Raw genomic sequence first — 19,755 nt, 5'->3', positions numbered from 1 at the left:
TGATTAAATGGGCACAAGATGTTGGACATAACATAATGATGGCTGACTGGGAACGGTTATGGACCACAGGTATGAAATTTACGGCATGTAATGCCCTAAGATAAAATTTAATGAAAATGATTTATAGGTGGTACATGACACCAGTTAAGCTTGAAAAAATCTACCATTTGCCCGATAATAAATGTTGGAAATGTAATGAGACTGAAGGTACATTCTTTCACCTTTGGTGGACGTGCCCAAGGATTAAGGCATTCTGGGAGATGATTTATAATGAAATGAAAAAGGTATTTAAATATACCTTCCTTAAGAAACCAGAGGCCTTTCTCCTGGGCATGGTCGGCCAATTGGTGTTAAAGAAGGATAGAACTTTTTTTATGTATGCAACAACAGCAGCAAGAATACTCATCGCGAAATATTGGAAGACACAAGATTTACCCACCAGGGAAGAATGGCAGATGAAATTGATGGACTACATGGAATTGGCGGAAATGACTGGCAGAATCCGAGACCAGGGAGAAGAGTCGGTGGAAGAAGACTGGAAAAAGTTTAAAGACTATTTACAGAAATACTGTAAAATTAATGAATGTTAGAAAAATGTTGGAATGAAGTTATATGGCTTTAGTAGAAATGTTATAAGGAATTAAGTATAAATAGATTAATAGAGCATTAAAGGGAAAAATAAGGTTAGAATGTGTTAAGACAATTATAGGATAGAAAACAGAGGAAGATGGAAAGGAATTGCTGAAACAATAGAAGTGGAATACAAAAAGGGAGGTGTGAGGAGGTCGTGGAAATTAGTGAAAGAAAGATAAGATATTGAAATTGGACTGTGTTTTAAATGGTTTTTGTTTTGTTTTGTTAGTTGTATGTTAGTGTTTTGCAGTGTTTTTTTTGGTATTGTATTGTATGTTTTTTCTTTTTGGGTTTTTTGTAGTGTTGTGTTCAATTTGTTGGAAAACTAATAAATATTATTATAAAAAAACAATTACATATAATACTGATCAGTTAAAAGACAAGTAATTGATCAATTAAATATTTTTAATCAGCTTTGAAACTATACAGTATACAGCTGGTGTGTATCTGTAAAAGACACTGCAGGGATTTTTTTCAGGTCACTGCTCTGCTACCTATAGTTTCCTGTCATAATAGCACCTGTTATCATTTTGTCTTTAGACTCACATTCATAGAATGCTTTGATAACAATGTCCCTGGTTATTCTTAATAATATTTATATATATATATATATTCATTTCATTAAATACGAGGTGCCTTTGGCAAGTCTCTTGGAACATGTTTGTAATTTTATTCCAATGGAAATTGAAGTTTTAAAATAAATAAGTAAGATGTCTGTGTGTGAAGTTTTTATTCTATTTGAGGTGGGCGTGTTTGGGGAAAAAAATCAAAATACCCAAATTTTTGCCAACCGTGTTAACTAGAAGAGGAGGCATCTTAAATTCTTACATAAATTGTCATTGAATCGACAAAAGGAATGAGTCTTTGCAAGATGATCTGATTAGTGTCAGAGGAAAGTGCTAGAACTCAACCGCTGGCGAATGTCCAGTAGCCATCATTGAATAATCACTACCTCATCATTCAGCCTCCTCAACTGACATGCAAAACATCCCAATATTCATTGCACATCTGTGCTAGACAGATTACATATTAGCAATTCAAATCAACCTAATGCACTGGCAGTTTCTGCAAAAGGTGTCTGTTTGCGGGGGGAGTCGCCTTGTTGTCTGGGCTGGATAATACGGCGACTGTGTAATCTTGGAGAACAATCAACCCATCTTGAGGAGGTGACTGACCACATCCGCTCCTGCCCTGACAGTGCTAGAACAATGGCCCCATAATGCACTTGACTCATCTGGTAATAAAATCTACTTTTGATTAGCAGCCCTGGCTTGTGTCAATCACTATATGATGCACCATTGTCCTCTGGTCCCAACACAGTTTATTTACAGGGAAACAAAGCCCTTTCTGGGTATGGCTGCCACCCAAAGATTACAAAATAGATTGAGCTGTCAGCCCCACACACTAGATGAAGATTAATGAGTTGTGCAGACAATAAATATGAAGCAATGACCATAAATATGCTAATAGGAATTATCCATATACAGTATAATTGGTACAAAAATTAAAACGTAGTGTGAAGAAGCTGGGTCACTGGGTGACAGAGAGATAATCTTGAGTGGCAAAGAGCTGCGCCTCCATTAGATTCTCTACAGGTTTATCTTCCCCAATTAAATCTTTCAAAGGACTAATTGTTTAAAAGCTGCTTGAATAATCTCTTTTTAAGCAGGGCTTTATGGTGGAAAGTGTTTATTAAAAAGTGTCTTCAATGAAAGTGTTATTAGAATTTTTTTAAATGTTAACTATCAAAAGCAGGACATAAAAAGATTAATATTTGTGATCAGCTGCCAACTTTCATTAAAGGGTCAGAATTTATTGAATGGTGCATCAATCAGAACTCCTAGAAAAACTTAGAAGGTGGAAATAAATGCACTCATGCAGGTGTTTCAGCCCCTTGGGAAATATATGAGAGTCTGAAGCTCAGCATTGTTCTAGCGCAACTCCTGAGATGGAAACACCATCAATGGGAACTCATTAACCAGAATTGTTGCCCTCCTCTTCTAGCGGAGGGGAGGGCTGAGGCACTAGATGAGGCTTGTCTCAAACCACCAAGCAAGTTCAAGGGTGAAGGGAGATTTGAACCCAGAACTTCCTGGCTCCAGGCCCTTAGCCACTCAGGGCCAAAAGTCTCAGCTCCCTACCTGGCAGAGACAATCGCAAGGTGGAAGAAAGTCACAGAAAGATCAGGAGAATGGGCGCTTATTTTTGTGCCTTTATCAGCATGTATTTTTTAGGTAAATGCAGTGCTTTTTCTTCAGCCAGAGTGAGCCAGTGCACAGTTGCAGCACCACTCAGATGGGCACCATTGCGGGCCAGTGCTCCCCTCCAAGACCCCCCAAATGAACATTTAAAACAAATGGCCAGTGTGTGTGTGAGTCTACTTTTTTAAAATAAAAATATCTAGGACCCCACCTAGCTCCTAGCCGTTCATAGCCACAATTGGTCAAGCTACGGGGCAAGCTAATTTGTGTTTCCTTTCCTTCAATCTGTCTCCCGTGTAGCGGGGCCAGGCTTTAAAACCTTTCCAGCCAGGCCTCTAGCATTGCTCACATTTATTAATTTCTAGGGTTTAAGTTGGGTCCCCTCTAATCTATAACAATATATTGGTTGTGTACCCCATTCAAATCCACATAATCAGGTCGTTTAATGATATTTTATTCAGTTATTTCAATAAATGATTGATGCTATATGTACTCAATGCTTATTTCCTGTTAATATTTGTTTGATTTTTTTTGTCTATGTACACATAATTACATAGAAAACATTACGTCAATGGGAAGAAGGATAAAGCATGTATCACAAAAATGTTCTTATAGCCATATATAATGTTTTCTTGTTTTCCTATATTTTACTGCTAGAATTTTTATCCTACAGAGACTTTTACACACGCCTATTTTAGCCTAGTCCTGTGATTTATGGTTCTCCATAAACACGTCTCTGATTTTAATTGTTAGCAACTTTCAATACAAGGCAGGTTTTAAACATTTTTGTGTCCTGGGGGACTATTTCATTTGGCAAGTGCAGAAAATATCTTGTGATTTATATTTCTCCCAAAGAGGAAATGCATAATAAAACCTAATGTATTCTATGGGCATGAAAGATAACATCAACAAAAAATACAGAGATGTTTTGCATCAGATCACTGTTTCAGCCAAGCCTGTTTCAGTTTCAGTCTTATAATGAAAGTATAATCTTACCAGATGTCTCAAAGCTTTTGTGTGTGCTTAGTCTCTTTCACAACTAATATCAATATTCTTCTTTTTCCAGGTGCATTTATTTGCCTGTCTTTTGGCAGGAAGTATGCAACGAAAAATCAAAATGTGTTTTTTTAAAAAATAAAATGTGTAATAATGTAGTATAAAATAGGATGTTCTCCCCACAGTATGCACATAGGTTAAAAAGTGTATAAAGTATTAAATATAAAAAAGTTTTTAAATGAGTGTTTAAAACGCCCTATAAGATGTTGAAAGTGTGGGTCTACCATGTAAGGGAAAAGGTGGCATGAAGGTTTTACACCTCCTCTCATTTAGTCCTATTTTCAGTGGTTTACTCCTTCGTATTGCAGCCATAGAAAGCTTTGTCTTAGAGATGGGGATATATTTGATTTACTTCACATTTAAGAGGGACCAAAACAATATGCAAACTGAAACGCAGCCATCCTTCAAAATTCACATTTATCCAAATTTTGTGATGCAGTTTTCCAACCAATTCCCCCCCCCCGCCCCCAGAAATGCATATTTTAGGGGAAAGTGTGCATAAAATGACTATATTAGTGAAAACAACATACAAACTGCATTATATCAGGGGGAAATACTTCCGAACATAAAAATTGATTTATTTGGGAACAACAACAACAGCAGCAACGATTTTATTATTTATACCCTGCCCAACACATAGAAAAACATAATAAAACACCAAACAGTAAAAACTTCCTGATACAGGAAGCCTTTAGATATCTACCTTCATATATCTTTTAAATGCTTTCAGATGTCTTCTAAAAGTTGTGTAGTTATTTATCTCCTTGACATCTGACAGGAGGCTGTTCCACAGGGCGGGTGACACCACCGAGAAGGCCCTCTGCCTGGTTCCCTTTAACTTTGCTTCTCGCAGCGAGGGAACTGCCAGAAGGCCCTTGGCGCTGGACCTCAGTGTCCGGGCAGAACGATGGGGGTGGAGACGCTCCTTCAGTTAGCACTGAAATGCTGACATGTTTTCATGAAGTTCAAATATATAAATATCACAAGTTGCTGCAAAATGTGAAGAACTGAATTTAAGATGGAAAAAATAAGAAATGGAGAGGGAACAAAAACTGAGTTTCTTCCACCCCCATCGCCAAATCTTTGGGAGTTTTGTTACCTCTGTTACCCTTAGCAAAACTAAGACAGTGGTACCTCGGGTTAAGAACTTAATTCGTCCCAGAGGTCCATTCTTAACCTGAAACTGTTCTTAACCTGAAGCACCACTTTAGCTAATGGGGCTCCTGCTCCCACTGCGCCGCTGCTGTGAGATTTCTGTTCTCATCCTGAAGCAAAGTTCTTAACCCAAGGTACTATTTCTGGGTTAGCAGAGTCCGTAACCTGATGTGACTGTAACCCGAGGTACCACTGTAGCTGCTTCAAGAGGACAAGTTAGGGTAAAGGCATGGAAAGAAAACACTTTCTCTCAGAGCAATATTTCCAAAGCAGCCATCTGGGGCTGGTAGTTAGCAAACATAACAACAACAACAACACAACAAAAACAACAACCACCAGTGGGAAATTTTAGTCTTCATTTGCATGTTTTGTGTAGCCCCAAGTAGTGAAATAGCATGTAGCTCCAATAAAATACACACCCACTAACCTTAAACACACCATGTTGCTGAGAGGACCTGACAGTTGTAATTCTAGACGAGTCTTTCTCAACCGTGGGTCTCTAGATGTTGCTGGACTACAAATCCCATCATCGCTAGCTAGGGAAGATGGGAGCTGTAGTCCAACAACATCTGGGGACCCAAGGTTGAGAATATCTGTACTAGATGATCCCTTTGCTTGCTTGCTTATTTCTAATGTGTCTGCCAATTGTTGCCTTTTGCACTGCCTCCAAATCAGTTCCAGAGCCTGTCCACTACTTTTGTACCTGGCCATCTGCAGCCTCAACCAGCCCCTGCTTGTCTATTGTAATTTTGGACAGTTCAGTTTACACTGTTTTATCCATAAATTGCTTGTGAATATTCACATGAAGGTTTCACTCTCAGCTTGGGCCGGATCCTGGTGTGCCCTCTGGTGTCACATTTTCATAACACATTATTAGCATTCCAAGCAAAATGTAACATGTCCCTTACAGTTTTGAAAACCATTCCTTAACCCTTCCTTAACAATATAAACCATGAGTGTAGATCCGCCCTTGGTCCCCAAAGGGTTAAAACGTGGTTCAGGTGAAGCTGGCTGCCTCTCAGGTTTTCACTCATGGGCACAGAGTGAAAATTGGCAAATGACAATTGGCAGATGTTTAAATGATACGTTGTGGATGTTCACACACACATGACTTGGAAGTGGACAGGCCATAAGAACAGATTTAAGAAACGGATACCAGAAAGTGATGGAACCACAATTTGGACATCAGTGAAATCGACTTCTGCAGCCAGAAAGAGAAAACTGTGGCCTAGGGCCAGCCATTAAATTGTGAGAGCAGATAGAAGCACAAATGTAAGTAACCTGCTTGGAACAAAGAGTTTGGCTAAGGTGTTTGCTGTGGGCAAAGTAATGTGAGTAAGTATAAACTCTGTGGCTTAAATGGTTTTAAAAGTTATCTTCTAGGCAAGAACATTCTACCCTGGCAGTACTGCTCAAAATGATCTATATGTACATTTGTCTGGGAAATTCTTTTTAGATAATTGTCCAATTTTTAAAACTGGCAGTGCAATTTAGCACCCATTTTAAATACAATGAACTATTCAGTTTAATCTGCTGATTAGTGGATTCATTTGTCAAAAGTAAGCCAATTCATAATCAAATCTGCAATTTGTCAATATCCTCTGTCCTGACTCTAAACTTAATACACAATATATATTCATATCCCAAACCCAGAACTGGCATCCAGGGCCGGCCCACCCATGAGGTGGGCTGAAGCAGTTGCCTCAGGTGGTGGGATGCCATGCGCCGGCGCCCCCAGGAAGTGAGGCTTCAACAGGGGAGTGACCTCTGCAGACACCTTCTGCAGGAACATCGCTGGTCATTCCCCAAGTTGATGAGGCTCATTTGACTACAACAACAACAAGCGGTAGAGCAGGGGACTCTTTATCTCACGGTCGTGGGTTTGAGCCCCTCACTGGGCAAAAGGTTTCTGTGTTGCAGGGGGTTGGACTAGATGACCCTAGTGGTCCCTTCCAACTCTACAATTCTATGATTCTCTGACTGCCATTGGCATAATATTGTGGAGATTTTGCAGGTGCCTTCTGTTTCAGCTTTTAAACGCCTGCTGAAAGTCTTCCTATTCTGTCAGGCTGATGCAGACAATGAAGAATGCATCTTTCAACAATAGTTAGCTGATTTCTAAATTTTAAATACACACACAGAGAGAGAGAGATAGTGTGGTGCACATTGCTCTAGTATTCTATTCTGCTGACCTGCTGGCATATTTCTGACAAAAATTGCTAATATACAGCATCTTAAAGCTCTGAGATTGAAAACAGCATCTACTTTGCATAAAGAGGAGCATAAATAGTAGATACACAAGGATGTTAACAGCATTATGATTATTCAGATAATGTGTTTTACTGACTTGGAAAGAAGTTGGGAGATTAATAGCACAGGGGAAAAATCTAAAGGGAATAGAATTACCATTCCATGTGGAGTTTCAGAGGGGTTTGCTTTAGCGATGTCTCATCTCTCAGATATTAGTAGTTAGTAAATAGTTATGTCCACTGGCAATACAGTAGAGCTATATGCATTTTTATGTGGATTGGGATCCTGGCTCTCAGTTTACGTCATTTACCATAGCTTTTAATGCCCACTATAGGTAACCTTGGATGAATTAACCAAATAGATCTGTTCCCCTTCAGACAAAAACATGAGCAGTCTGTCAGCATGGTCTTGAACTGAGCTGATGGTTAATTAACAATCAGGCAAACAAGCATTACAACTTACAATGTAGCCATAACCATGTCTACTCAGAAGTAAGTCCTACTGAATACACTGGGGCTTTCTCCCAGATGTAACTTAAAAGTAATGTGAATGTAATTTTAGTAGTTTGCAAGGCAAATGACATTTATTTATTAAAAAAATAATTTTACCACATTTTAAATAAGTATTTTAAATGGTATACAAACTTATTCTTATTCTTTTAAAAAATCAAAATAAAATACAATATTATTTGGTTAAACTGTGCTTAAAAATAAAAAAAATAGAAGAAATAAGAAAGGAGGTCCTGGGTAATAAATAATTTTTCATTTGGACAGTCAACCAGATAAACAATAAGTTCCTTGGAAAGGAACAATACAATGTAATAACAATATAACAATACAATAACAATATAATGTAACTGTAACAACTTTCTAAAACTATCCAATCACTGAGCGCCACTTTTGATCCCTTATTTGCATAAGGACTTTCGATCACTTTCAATCCCTTATTTGCATAAGAACTTCAGTACATAACAGGGACAATGCTGAAGATGGTGAACAGCAGTTCTTGAGATGAATGGCAATTCTAAACACAGCTTTTTCAGAAACCAGTTAAAAAGAATTAAAATGTATATGTTCCCGAAACCAAAGCAAACTTAGCCTACCCCATAACTTATATTACCATGACGAGGGTGTTAAGTTGTGAGTGAACATATCAGACGACACAGCGATTCTTCAGACAGCTCTTGTTTATTCACAGGCCAGAACAGAACTGAACTGAAGGGTTCAGCCAACCTGCTTATATAGAGCTCCACTACAACGCAACAGTAACAACTTTCTGTAACTTTCCAACCACTGAACGTCATTTTCAATTCCTTATTTGCATATGCAGACCTGAGTGAAAACTATCTGCAGTATCCCCCTGCTGGCCCAGGGTGAGAACTTCAGTACATAACAGAGGGGATGTTCCCCTTCGACGTACAATCATTTTCTCCTTTCAGAACTTCTGTATATGTGCAACACTCACCGAATATGTGATTAACTCAAATGACAGTGACAAATAGAAAATGGGGTCTGTGCACCCCACAATAAACTTTGGGCTGTCACAAATCAAATATCCACACTTCTTACAGAATTTCCTCTATGTGATGGCGCTGAATCTCAATGAGATGCATTGAATTCAATGCCATTTTGCACAGAACATTCCTAGTTGTCTGGCTGTAAAGCTTGTGGTTCGAGGACCCGACCCCCGTGTGGTGAAATAAAGACACAAGGACACGTGATATATGGTTAATGGGCAAGAAAAGGCCACAACTTTATTGGTTACAGCAATGGAAAAGGTATTGGCTTAGGCATTGGACGATGGGTTATTCAACCAGTAGGTGGAGCCTGTCGATGCTGATCCGACTCTAGGCTCACCCCTGTTGTCACCGAGGGTCGTGCCAAGGCCTCCCGCCAAGCAGGCATCGGACGGATACACGACCCCCAGATTCCTTTAACGGAATACCCCTAAAAAATTGAAGGCATAGGCGATGGCCACACCTAGCACTTCGACACACCACAACACATTATTCCAATGCCTAACCTACCCACCAATACCGCAAAAAGTTGTGACGATTGCTACGAGGTAGGCGAAAAAACCAAATAGCCTAGTGCCAAGTGGAAAAACTCCTACCAGGCCCCCCAAGCAACCGGGGCGACCAACCTAAGGTCCATAGCAAGGCCAAAAAACCTAAGCCCTGACTAATAGGGAGTGGAGGGTGGGTGACTTCCCGAAGAGGCGACGACGGAGAATGAGGCCGGGGAAAGGCTGTCGCTGCAGCAAAAGCTGCTGAACACGCCCCCTCAGTGGCACCTGGTTGGGTGGCCCTCCGAGGGGGCGTGAGCGCCAGCCAGGTGAGCTGGAGGCAGGGGGCTACGCCCCCTGCTAGGCGGGGCTCAGGCTCCCGACCACAACCCCTCCCCTCTCTTTCAGGGAGGAGAGTCTTTGTGGTTCGAGGACCCGACCCCCGTGTGGTGAAATAAAGACACAAGGACACGTGATATATGGTTAATGGGCAAGAAAAGGCCACAACTTTATTGGTTACAGCAATGGAAAAGGTATTGGCTTAGGCATTGGACGATGGGTTATTCAACCAGTAGGTGGAGCCTGTCGATGCTGATCCGACTCTAGGCTCACCCCTGTTGTCACCGAGGGTCGTGCCAAGGCCTCCCGCCAAGCAGGCATCGGACGGATACACGACCCCCAGATTCCTTTAACGGAATACCCCTAAAAAATTGAAGGCATAGGCGATGGCCACACCTAGCACTTCGACACACCACAACACATTATTCCAATGCCTAACCGCCACCCGAGCCAAAGGCTCGCCGCCAATACCCTCACTGCTGCAACCAATCCCAGATGCTTTTGCTGACACTAGCTAGCCAAATGTCGCTCCCCAAGTCCGATAAGTGGACACCATCATTCCGGTATAGCGCTTGGTCGCTAATACGAATACGATCATGCCGGATGACACGGCCAGACATAAAGCGCACCCAACGGGCTACCGCCCGATTTACGAGTTTCCTGGTATAGCGCTTGGTCGCTAATACGAATACGATCATGCCGGATGACACGGCCAGACATAAAGCGCACCCAACGGGCTACCGCCCGATTTACGAGTTTCCTGGTTCTTTCAATGGCCAAACAATTTTGCGCTCCGCGCCACTCGAGTCTTTTCAGGAAGGAGGACCAGAACACCATCGTTCTGGGGCACAAGGCTGCCAAAGTATTCAAGTCTCTTTTAATGCTCCCCAATAAGTCCACACTCTTTCTGCTGGTTAGGTCATTCTCTCCCAACTGTATCACGATGGCGTCGGGAGGGCCACAATTGGCTACTTTCTCCCGGAGCAAGGGCATCAGCTCCTCCCATCGCATGCCTCTTCTCGCAAACCAGGAAACTCGGACATCATTTGGGAGGCCAAGGTTAAGTGCCAGGCCGCAACTTGCTGCACGTACGCGGGCCCAATGAACAATACTGTGGCCGCAGATCCACACATTTCTTCTGAGCAACACTAGGAGTAAAGACAGAAAGACGGCAGGTGAGTGGGGCCCAGCGACTGGAGGCGTACTAGCGAATGTAAGACTTATAAGCATTTGATCTCCAACGGCCCATTTCTTTGATCCTATCCGCCGGTAGCCCTAAGTGCACAGCCGTGGTTGCGGCACCAATCCTAAAAGAGTGAGCAGCGTACTCCTGGGCAGATAGCCCACAGGCCTCAATCGCCTTGCGCAGCACCCTGGTGAATTGGTATCTCGACATGGGCGACCCATCCTCGTGAATCAAAAACGGACCTGGGCCAGGTGGCCTAAGGTCGAGATACCGCCTAGTGTCCTTTACCGGACATGGGCCCTGCTGTGTTGACGCTGAGAGTTTGACCAGGACACCCTTGCCAGCCTGATCGGTCTTGGACTGTCGTATGAGCACTGACACAGAAGAGCTAGACAGCTGCACATCCTCGCACTGGAGTCCGCGGTTTGAACCCCGTGCACTAACTTCAAACACAACCTCCCCAACCCTTAGTGCGCCGAAAAAGGCGATAGAATATGCCGCAGAAAAAAGGCGTGCTTCGAACCTGGACCAGCAAATCAACCTGAGTTTTTTGCGAATTTGGGACAACAACCCGTAGGAAATCGGCTTACGGCCTTCGTCCCTGGGAGGCTGTAACCTGCTCCAACCCTCGATAGCCCTACGTATCATGAAGTCGCTACACGGGTCATGAGCAAATGTAGCTTTTGAAAAGAAACTGATAGCTGCTACATGAATCTTTAAAGTTTTTGGGGCACGTCCCAAGTCGTCGAGATGCGAAAGATACTGTAAAACGTCGTCTGTGGTGGGAGGCACATTATATGAGAGCCCGGATAACCTAAACCTGAAACCCATGAAATCACTCCAGGCCTTCTTGTATGACCTGAGCGTAGAAGGTGCTACGGACGCTAATACTCCCTGTATCACTTTGCGTCTCCAACGTTCCACAGGTACTCCGGAAAGGGTTCGGGCAACTGTTGTGCTCCAGGTGCAAGCGACCGGAAGCGAGGAATCTGGAATCGAGACAAGGCATCGGCTATATCATTATTGGCTCCAGGTACAAATTTGGCTGAAAATATTATATTGTACTCAAGGCAACGGAGGACGAAGGCCCGCAAAAGGGAGGAAACCCTCTCAGACCGAGATGACTGCCTGGCAAGAATGTTCACCACCGCCAGGTTGTCGGTCCTGAAGCACACACGGTGGTCCCGGAACTCCTCCGTCCAAATGTGAACGGCCACCACTATAGGAAAGAACTCAAGAAAGGTGAGATCCCGTGTGATGGCCTGGCCTAACCAAGCCATCGGCCAACGCTGAGCACACCAACGCCCCTTGAAGTACAGGCCGAAGCCTATGGATCCGGCCGCGTCCGATTGTACCTGGAAGTCTGAGGACAGATTTAAAACGTCCTGCCATAGAGATACCCCATTGTAATTTTCTAGGAAGGCCAGGAAGTCACTGCATGGATCGGAGAACGTGACCGTAGCAAAGAAGCTAATGGCGGCTACATGTATTTTTAATGTTTTAGGTGTGCGCCCTAGTTCATCAAGGTGTGAAAGGTATTGCAAAAACGTCATTGGTGGTGGGAGGTGCGCTAGCAGAAAGCCCCGAAGATCCAAACCTGAAGCCCAAGAAATCGCACCAGGCCTTCTTGTAAGACCTGAGGGTGGAGGGTGCGACAGACGCTAATACTCCCTTAATCATCAGCGTCCCCTAAAGAATAAACTGAAGCCCAAGGACCCAGCGGCATCAGTGAACCTGGCAATTTGAGGACAGGTTGAGGATTTCCTGCCATAAGGAGACTACATTGAAGCGTTGCAGAAACGTGATCCAAATCTCAAGGTCTGTCTTAACTGATTTTGGGAGTCTTACCCTGTGGTGCGGTTTGTTTGTTTGTTTTTGTTATTTTATTTTATTTTTAAGGTTAGATATGCACATAGGCCCCAAGCCTCATTTTGTATCATGACTTTTAAACTTCTGATTTGTTTCTGAGTCACTTGGTGCTCTCTGTGCTGAATCTGAAGGGGGCTGACACACAGACTAGTTGAATGTGGATGTCCATTCTGCACTGTATCATAGTATAGTACAGTGATTATAGAATATCTGCTTGAGTATATGTTTTCATCATGTGTAAAACTCATAATGAATAAACAAATAGTTCTATATTGTGATCAAGTAACTCCTAGAACAAAATTGTAAGTTTTTGCTTCAGAAAACCAGTTGCTTCTATCCAACATCCTGTTGCCAATGTAGCTAAAATTTTAGCACTTTTGATTGTTAGCTGATAACACGGTTGTTAGTATGACAAGAGATTGGTGGGATGCTCTCCTACAGATTTCCCAAAACTGTTGTACTACAGACACAGCCAGGACATTCCAGAACACTTCTATCTGGTACTGTAAATGTCAGGTTTGAGTTTCACTCAAGCTAGAAAAAACTGCTACATATGCAACATGTTCTAGAAGATTGCCAAAGGTGAGCTCTTGGCCAAAGCGTTATCCACTTCAGTGAAGTGTTATTTCTCACCAAACTAGCAATTTGTTTACTAACTATACATGTTCCCTAATATAGTTAAAGCATTGAAATTATGTGATTTCGCCTGTTGGGCTTAAAGGCTTACTAGATTATAGGACTAAGGACTAAATCATTATTGTACTTCTTTGCAATTTTGCCCACAGCTGCCCTGCTAATTGGGAGAACAGGAAATGGATCTGGAACACTTCAAAGCAGTATCATTGCTCCCATGTGTCTTCCTGTTTGAGCTGTCATTTTGTTAAAGCTGTGGTCTTGCTCTTGTAGTTGATCTGGGAGAAAAAGGCAGGTTACCCAGGGGAAAAAATAAATAAATAAATAAATAAATAAATAAATAAATAAATAAATAATTCCTGTATGAGGTGTTATGGAATGATACATTTTGTAGCTGCCCGTTGGGTGAGGCGAGCGTCCTTCCCCTTACTGACTTCTGATTAGGAGAGTCCTTCGCGGTTAAGGAGCCACTACTGGGATTCTGCAACCCTCTGAGAAACCCTTCCAAAGATAGGATGCTGCACTTCCGTCCGGATGGATAGACAAGAGGTTGAGGAGAGGAGAAAGCTGAATTGAAGAAAATGCTAGACCCAGAAGGACTTTATCGATGGTTCCCTGCTGTGGGGGCTCGTCTGGAACTAGAGTGGTGGAAGCCCTGACCTCCCCAAAAGGGCCGCTTCCCTTTGTAACACGCTGTGGCTGGGTGAGCCCCCACACATCTCTCACACTCATGCGGGTACTTACAAGACTGCCTTTGGCATTGCCCTTTATTGAATTACCAGCACACCTTACGTTTTAAATCCTTTCTAAGGCCCAGCTTTCCAGTGCGATACACCTCTGATGGCTTCTTCTCGACATACGGGCTAACTGCCAGATGCTAATAGCGGCGGCCTCCCCAGAAAGGGCGTAAGCCATTCTGACTCATCATCACTGGCTGATGAGGTGCCTGATTCTGGAAGCTGGACCCTGGGCTGCTTATTCTGCAAAGAACTAGAAGAACTGGAAGCAACCGGGTTATTGATACGGGCCGGCAGTCTCCATGCAGGCGCCCTGGTGCAGTTCTCAAAGTCGGCGAGCAAGCCTGAGACCTAGTTTGCACAGCCGCCGTTCCTGTCTGAGGGCTTGGGCCTGCACCTGGGTAGTTTAAAGGCTGGCCACTGGTTTGCAAAACAAGGAAGTAAGAAACGCAAGGCAAATTGAACTAAAGAATAGCTAAGAGAAAGCGCTATTCATAGTCAACAATGAATGATCTGAAGGCATTAAGGAACTGCGAAATGGGTTTGGGTTTATTATTATGACGGTTGACAACTGCAGTGTGTGCTGGTACTGCACCCGTGCCTGCTCTGTGCACTAGAAAAATGTGCCTACTATTTATTTTGTCACTTATTATTATTATTATTATTATTATTATTATTATTATTATTATTATTTTATTTAATTTTTATTCATTTATTTATATTTTAATATTAATTATTATTATTATTTTATTTATTATTTATAATTATAATTATTTATTTATTGTTATTATTAATTATTTATATTTTGAATTTATTTTATTTTATTACTTTATTTTATTATTGTTGTTATTTTTTAATTAGTATTAATATCATCACTCGATTAATAACTTAACTGTAATTAAATGCTAGTATACAATTATTGTGCATCAATAAAGTTCAGAGCACTGTTGAGGGATTAATTATTAATCGATAGTATCTCAATTAATAGCCAATGGATTTATAGCTATGAGTAGGAATTACTATTATCAGTTGCTCTGCGTAACTGCTGACAAAATGAACAAGCTATACGTCACTTAACTGCACTGCAGCAGCGCTCAACTACATATTAGCACCTGGCTCCAAGGAACAATACCATACACAGAGCAACCCCAACTGCAGTCAGCCAGAATTAGAAGATAGTTGCCTATAATAAGAGTTGCCCCTTTTAAATGATAGGCAAATCTAGGCACAAAGCATTGCCAAGTAATCAAACAGAATTGAAAATAACTGCTTACAAGGAGATGCTCAGAAGCTGCAGCCAAATTAAGAGAAAAGGAAATCAATGAGATTCCAGGCCCACACCAGCGGCCCTCAGAAAAGGAGGGGTGGGGTTGCTCTTAATATCCCACTGCTGGGGAAACTTCTTTGAAACAAAGGAAACTTTGCCAAACAAAGAAAAATAAATCTTTGCCCACAAGGTCGGCTCAATATCAGTTGATTGAAATAAGGGTACTTAAACAGACAAAAGACTGCAATTGGTCAAACTGCTGGATAGTTAAACTGACAATGCAACTAGAGCTGCTGAAAGAGCAGAGAGTTGAAAAACCTGTCTGGCAACTGTGATGACTCTGGCAAGAAGCAAAGGGAACTCCCAAGACCCCGATGTATCTCCTGAAAGGGTGGGGGGGAGGGAGGGAGGATGGGTGGAGGGAGGAGGAAAGCGTGGGGGGGGAGTTGGGAGGGGTGAGGGGTGGGGGGAGTAAAATGAACATGCTGGGCAAGGAAGTTTTTGAAGAAAAGGAAAATAGCTGTCCTTTACAGTGAGCCAAAAAGAAATGGAAATATAAACCGTGGGTTAACCTGGACTTTTCAGTAAGGTACTATAAGCCGAAAACTTTTGTTGTTGTTGTTGTTGTGTAAAAGTGGTTTTCTTTAGGGAGCCTGTACTGGCAAGTGAAGCCAGTGACAAGAACCAGGCAAAGGCACACCCTCAAAGGTTTTAAACGTATAGACATGGAGTGCTGAGGAATGGTTCCCTGATCAGAAAACCCTGAGTTGTCTACCCCAAGCCCTGCCCTATTTCTTCCCCCAAACATCAAGCGAAGGGGGGGTGACTTAGAGAAACCAAGAGGGGTGAGGTTTAAGCGCACAGTCTATTCCAAGCCCCGGCAGCCTTTAAAATTTTTCAGGGGGCTCCCGCTTCAAGTGCTACCAATGGAAGGGATGGCAGGGTAAATTAAACCCACACTAGAAGAGTAATAAATAAATAAACGGCAGGCACAATAAACAGCAAGCACAAACACACGCTGCAAGCACACACACACACACACAACTTAAAATTAGAGAGGAAGAGGAAAGGGAACCCTGAGGATCATCTAGTCCAACCCAAGCAATGCAGAAATATTCAGCTGTCCCAAACAGGGATCGAACTTGCAACCTAGGCATTGTCAGTGCCATGCTCTAACCAACTGAGCTATCCAGGCTCTCAAGGACAATGGAGAGGGAAAACGCGCCAGCACACTGGCCAACAAATTAAAATGTAAGGCAAACCCACTCAGTCACCCAGACCAGCCATGCAATTGGACAGGTAAGGGCAATAGAGGGGAAAACGTACAAGCACCCTGGCCAAAAATTAAATAAAAACGCACTGCCACCAAGGCAGAGGCAGGGTAAGGAAAGCGAGGATACGAGGAAGAAAGAAAGACGGAGCCACACTCACACTCAGACCTCGCTGGGGGCATGTGCTGGGCAAGGGAACAAGCTGCAGCTTAAGAAAGGTTAATTCGCACTCAGGCTGCACAAACAAATCAGGCACCAGGAGTGGGGGGGGGGGAAATAGAAGGTTAAATGTAGGTTTTTACCCGGAAAAGAAGACACAGCAAGGCAAACCTGGCTGCCTGGGTTTTTAAAGTTAAAAGGCAAGCCAGGAACCAGGCAGCCTCCACACACACAGACCCCTCCCCCGACTCCAAACCTCATGGCTCTTCCCTGTGATAACTGAGATGACTCCTAGCTGATGACTCGCTGAGGGACTTCCCGAAGAGGCGACGACGGAGAATGAGGCCGGGGAAAGGCTGTCGCTGCAGCAAAAGCTGCTGAACACGCCCCCTCAGTGGCACCTGGTTGGGTGGCCCTCCGAGGGGGCGTGAGCGCCAGCCAGGTGAGCTGGAGGCAGGGGGCTACGCCCCCTGCTAGGCGGGGCTCAGGCTCCCGACCACAACCCCTCCCCTCTCTTTCAGGGAGGAGAGTCTTTGTGGCGAACCACCCAAAACTTATTTTGGGTTGTGCACCCCCCCCCCCAGTCCTTAACCCTTTCTACTCATTTTGGTTGTTTATTAGCATAGGTGAAGCCCTTACTCTGACAGCTTTATGCACCGAGGAATGCTTAGGGTCAGTTGCAATGCCATCCCTGAGGCAGACTGAGGCAGCCGCCCAAGATGTTCAAGGGGCACCAATGTAGGCATGCCCCCCCGCTACATCAGGCTGCAAAATGGGGTGGGCAGCCCCTGGTTGGATGTGATTCAAAGCTATCTCAAAGAGGACACTGTCCTTGATGTGTGTTAATAATAATAATAATAATAATAATAATAATAATAATAATAATAACAAATAGTTTAAAAAGCAGAGACATCACCTTGCCAACAAAGGTCTGTATAGTTAAAGCTATGGTTTTCCCACTAGTGATGTATGCAAGTGAGAGCTGGACCATAAAGAAGGCTGATCGCCAAAGAATTGATGCTTTTGAATTATGGTGCTGGAGGAGACTCTTGATAGTCCCATGGACTGCAAGAAGATCAAACCTATCCATTCTGAAGGAAATCAGGCCTGAGGGCTCACTGTAAGGACAGATCGTGAAGCTGAGGCTCCAAGACTTTGGCCACCTCATGAGAAGAGAAGACTCCCTGGAAAAGACCCTGATGCTGGGAAAGATGGAGGGCACAAGGAGAAGGGGACGGCAGAGGACGAGATGGTTGGATGGTGTTCTTGAAGCTACCAGCATGAGTTTGATCAAACTGCGGGAGGCAGTGGAAGACAGGAGTGCCTGGCGTGCTCTGGTCCATGGGGTCACGAAGAGTCGGACATGACTAAACGACTAAACAACAACAACAACAACAACAACAACAACAACAACAACAACAACAACAACATTTATACCCCTCCCATCTGGCTGGGTTTCCCCAGCCACTCTGGGCGGCTTTCTACAAAATATTAAAATACAATAGTCTATTAAACATTAAAAGCTTCCCTAAACAGGGCTGCCTTTGTAGTGGAATATGCACCCCCAGCTCCTTATTCATTTGTGCATATTTTGATGATTATTGGCAATGAGATGCTATATTCAACATTGCCCTGCACCTTCGGAAAGCGATGGGCCAGATGCAATTCAACGGCAACTTATGAAGGTTATTCTTCTTGAGATGGGGATGTTTGATTTTGGGTGGCCCAGAGTATACTCTGTGGTGCCTACCCCCAGTTTTTTATTTCCTACTTCAAGTAGGTCATCGTGCCTTCATGAGTGTTGTGCATATGAACACATCTGAAGTAAATGTAAATTTGTTGTTTGAGCTCACTTTGCCTTGGTGTGATGACCGGTTAAAGGCTAACAATAGAATTGCAGGTCTGTTGTGCTTCCTTTCTTTCGTGAAAACCATACTTAGTGTAAACTGAAGAGACCTAAAAACTAGGCTGAAAGACCTTTCTCCATGATGTCCGACCCAATGCTTGACAATAATTAGTTCAGGTTAATTACAGCAAATCTGTAGATTTGTAGCCTCGAATCATCTCATTCTCTAAGCTGCAGCCTCCTGAGGTTCCTTTGATGAGCTCTGCATCCTAAGGGTAGATTTAAAGTAATGAATTTGTCTCTAATAAGATTCATAGGTTTGTTCCCTAAGCAATGGTGTCAATTATACAGTTTAACAGTGATGGCTTATTTTGCTGGAAATGCAGGAAATTAGTGGTGTTTTTTAGCGATCTCCTTTTGCAGGTTTCTAACATTCTCCTTTGGGTCTTTTTGTTATTGCAAATAAGATGATTTTGCACTGCAGAAATATACAGAGAAGAAAACAACAAAGACACAATAAAATAAAATAAAATAAAATAAAAAGATTAAATTAACCCGAACATGCCATGCTTTTCGAAGTAGCCCATGAAACAAGAATGGTTACATGTTGTGTCAGACATAGTTCATATACAGAGAGATTAACATAACAATCTTTTACTCAAATGATGTTGGTTGAAGGCCTACGGGGTTTGGCAGAAGCCCTGCTGTGCCACTGAACCCCGAGACACCTATGGAACATCACATTGATGTCATTGTAATTAAGTAATAAGTAATTTCGTTGTCCCCGAGAGGGGGCAATGACAATAAAGATATTATTATATTGTTCCAGAGCATGGGCTGGCAAACTAAGGCCTATGGGCCGGATCAGGCCCAATTGCGTTCTGGATCTGGCCCGTGGATGGTCCGGGAATCGCCACATGGATAGCCAGTGCACACATTCTTTCCCTCTCCCTGTCCCTCTCTCTCCTTCACACGGCTGGCACCACCTCCCTCCCTCCTCCTGGCTTCTCCCTGCCCAGCCTAGAGGAGGAAGGGGGCTGGGCTTTGTTGGTGCCAGCAGCAGCAGCAGAGCTTGAGCGGCTGCCATTTTAAGCAGTCCCTCTCTGGAGCCCTTTTGCACGCTGCTCATCATCCCTCCCCCGCCACCGC

At 43.2% G+C, this 19,755-nt stretch overlaps 1 long non-coding RNA gene across 1 annotated transcript in view; it reads left to right on the top strand.

Moving 5' to 3' along the window:
• LOC308571467 overlaps nucleotides 1–18,247 on the top strand; it is a 150,852-nt gene extending 132,605 nt beyond the window's left edge. Inside the window, exon 3 of the long non-coding RNA XR_014001465.1 lies at nucleotides 17,937–18,247. This is a non-coding gene — a long non-coding RNA (uncharacterized lncRNA). The remainder of the gene's footprint in view (nucleotides 1–17,936) is intronic.
• Nucleotides 18,248–19,755: the final 1,508 nt, after the last annotated feature.

Source organism: Podarcis bocagei (assembly GCF_964188305.1).
Source record: "Podarcis bocagei genome assembly, chromosome: 13".
Lineage (NCBI taxonomy): Eukaryota > Metazoa > Chordata > Lepidosauria > Squamata > Lacertidae > Podarcis > Podarcis bocagei.
This window is presented reverse-complemented; position numbering and strand designations above follow the sequence as displayed.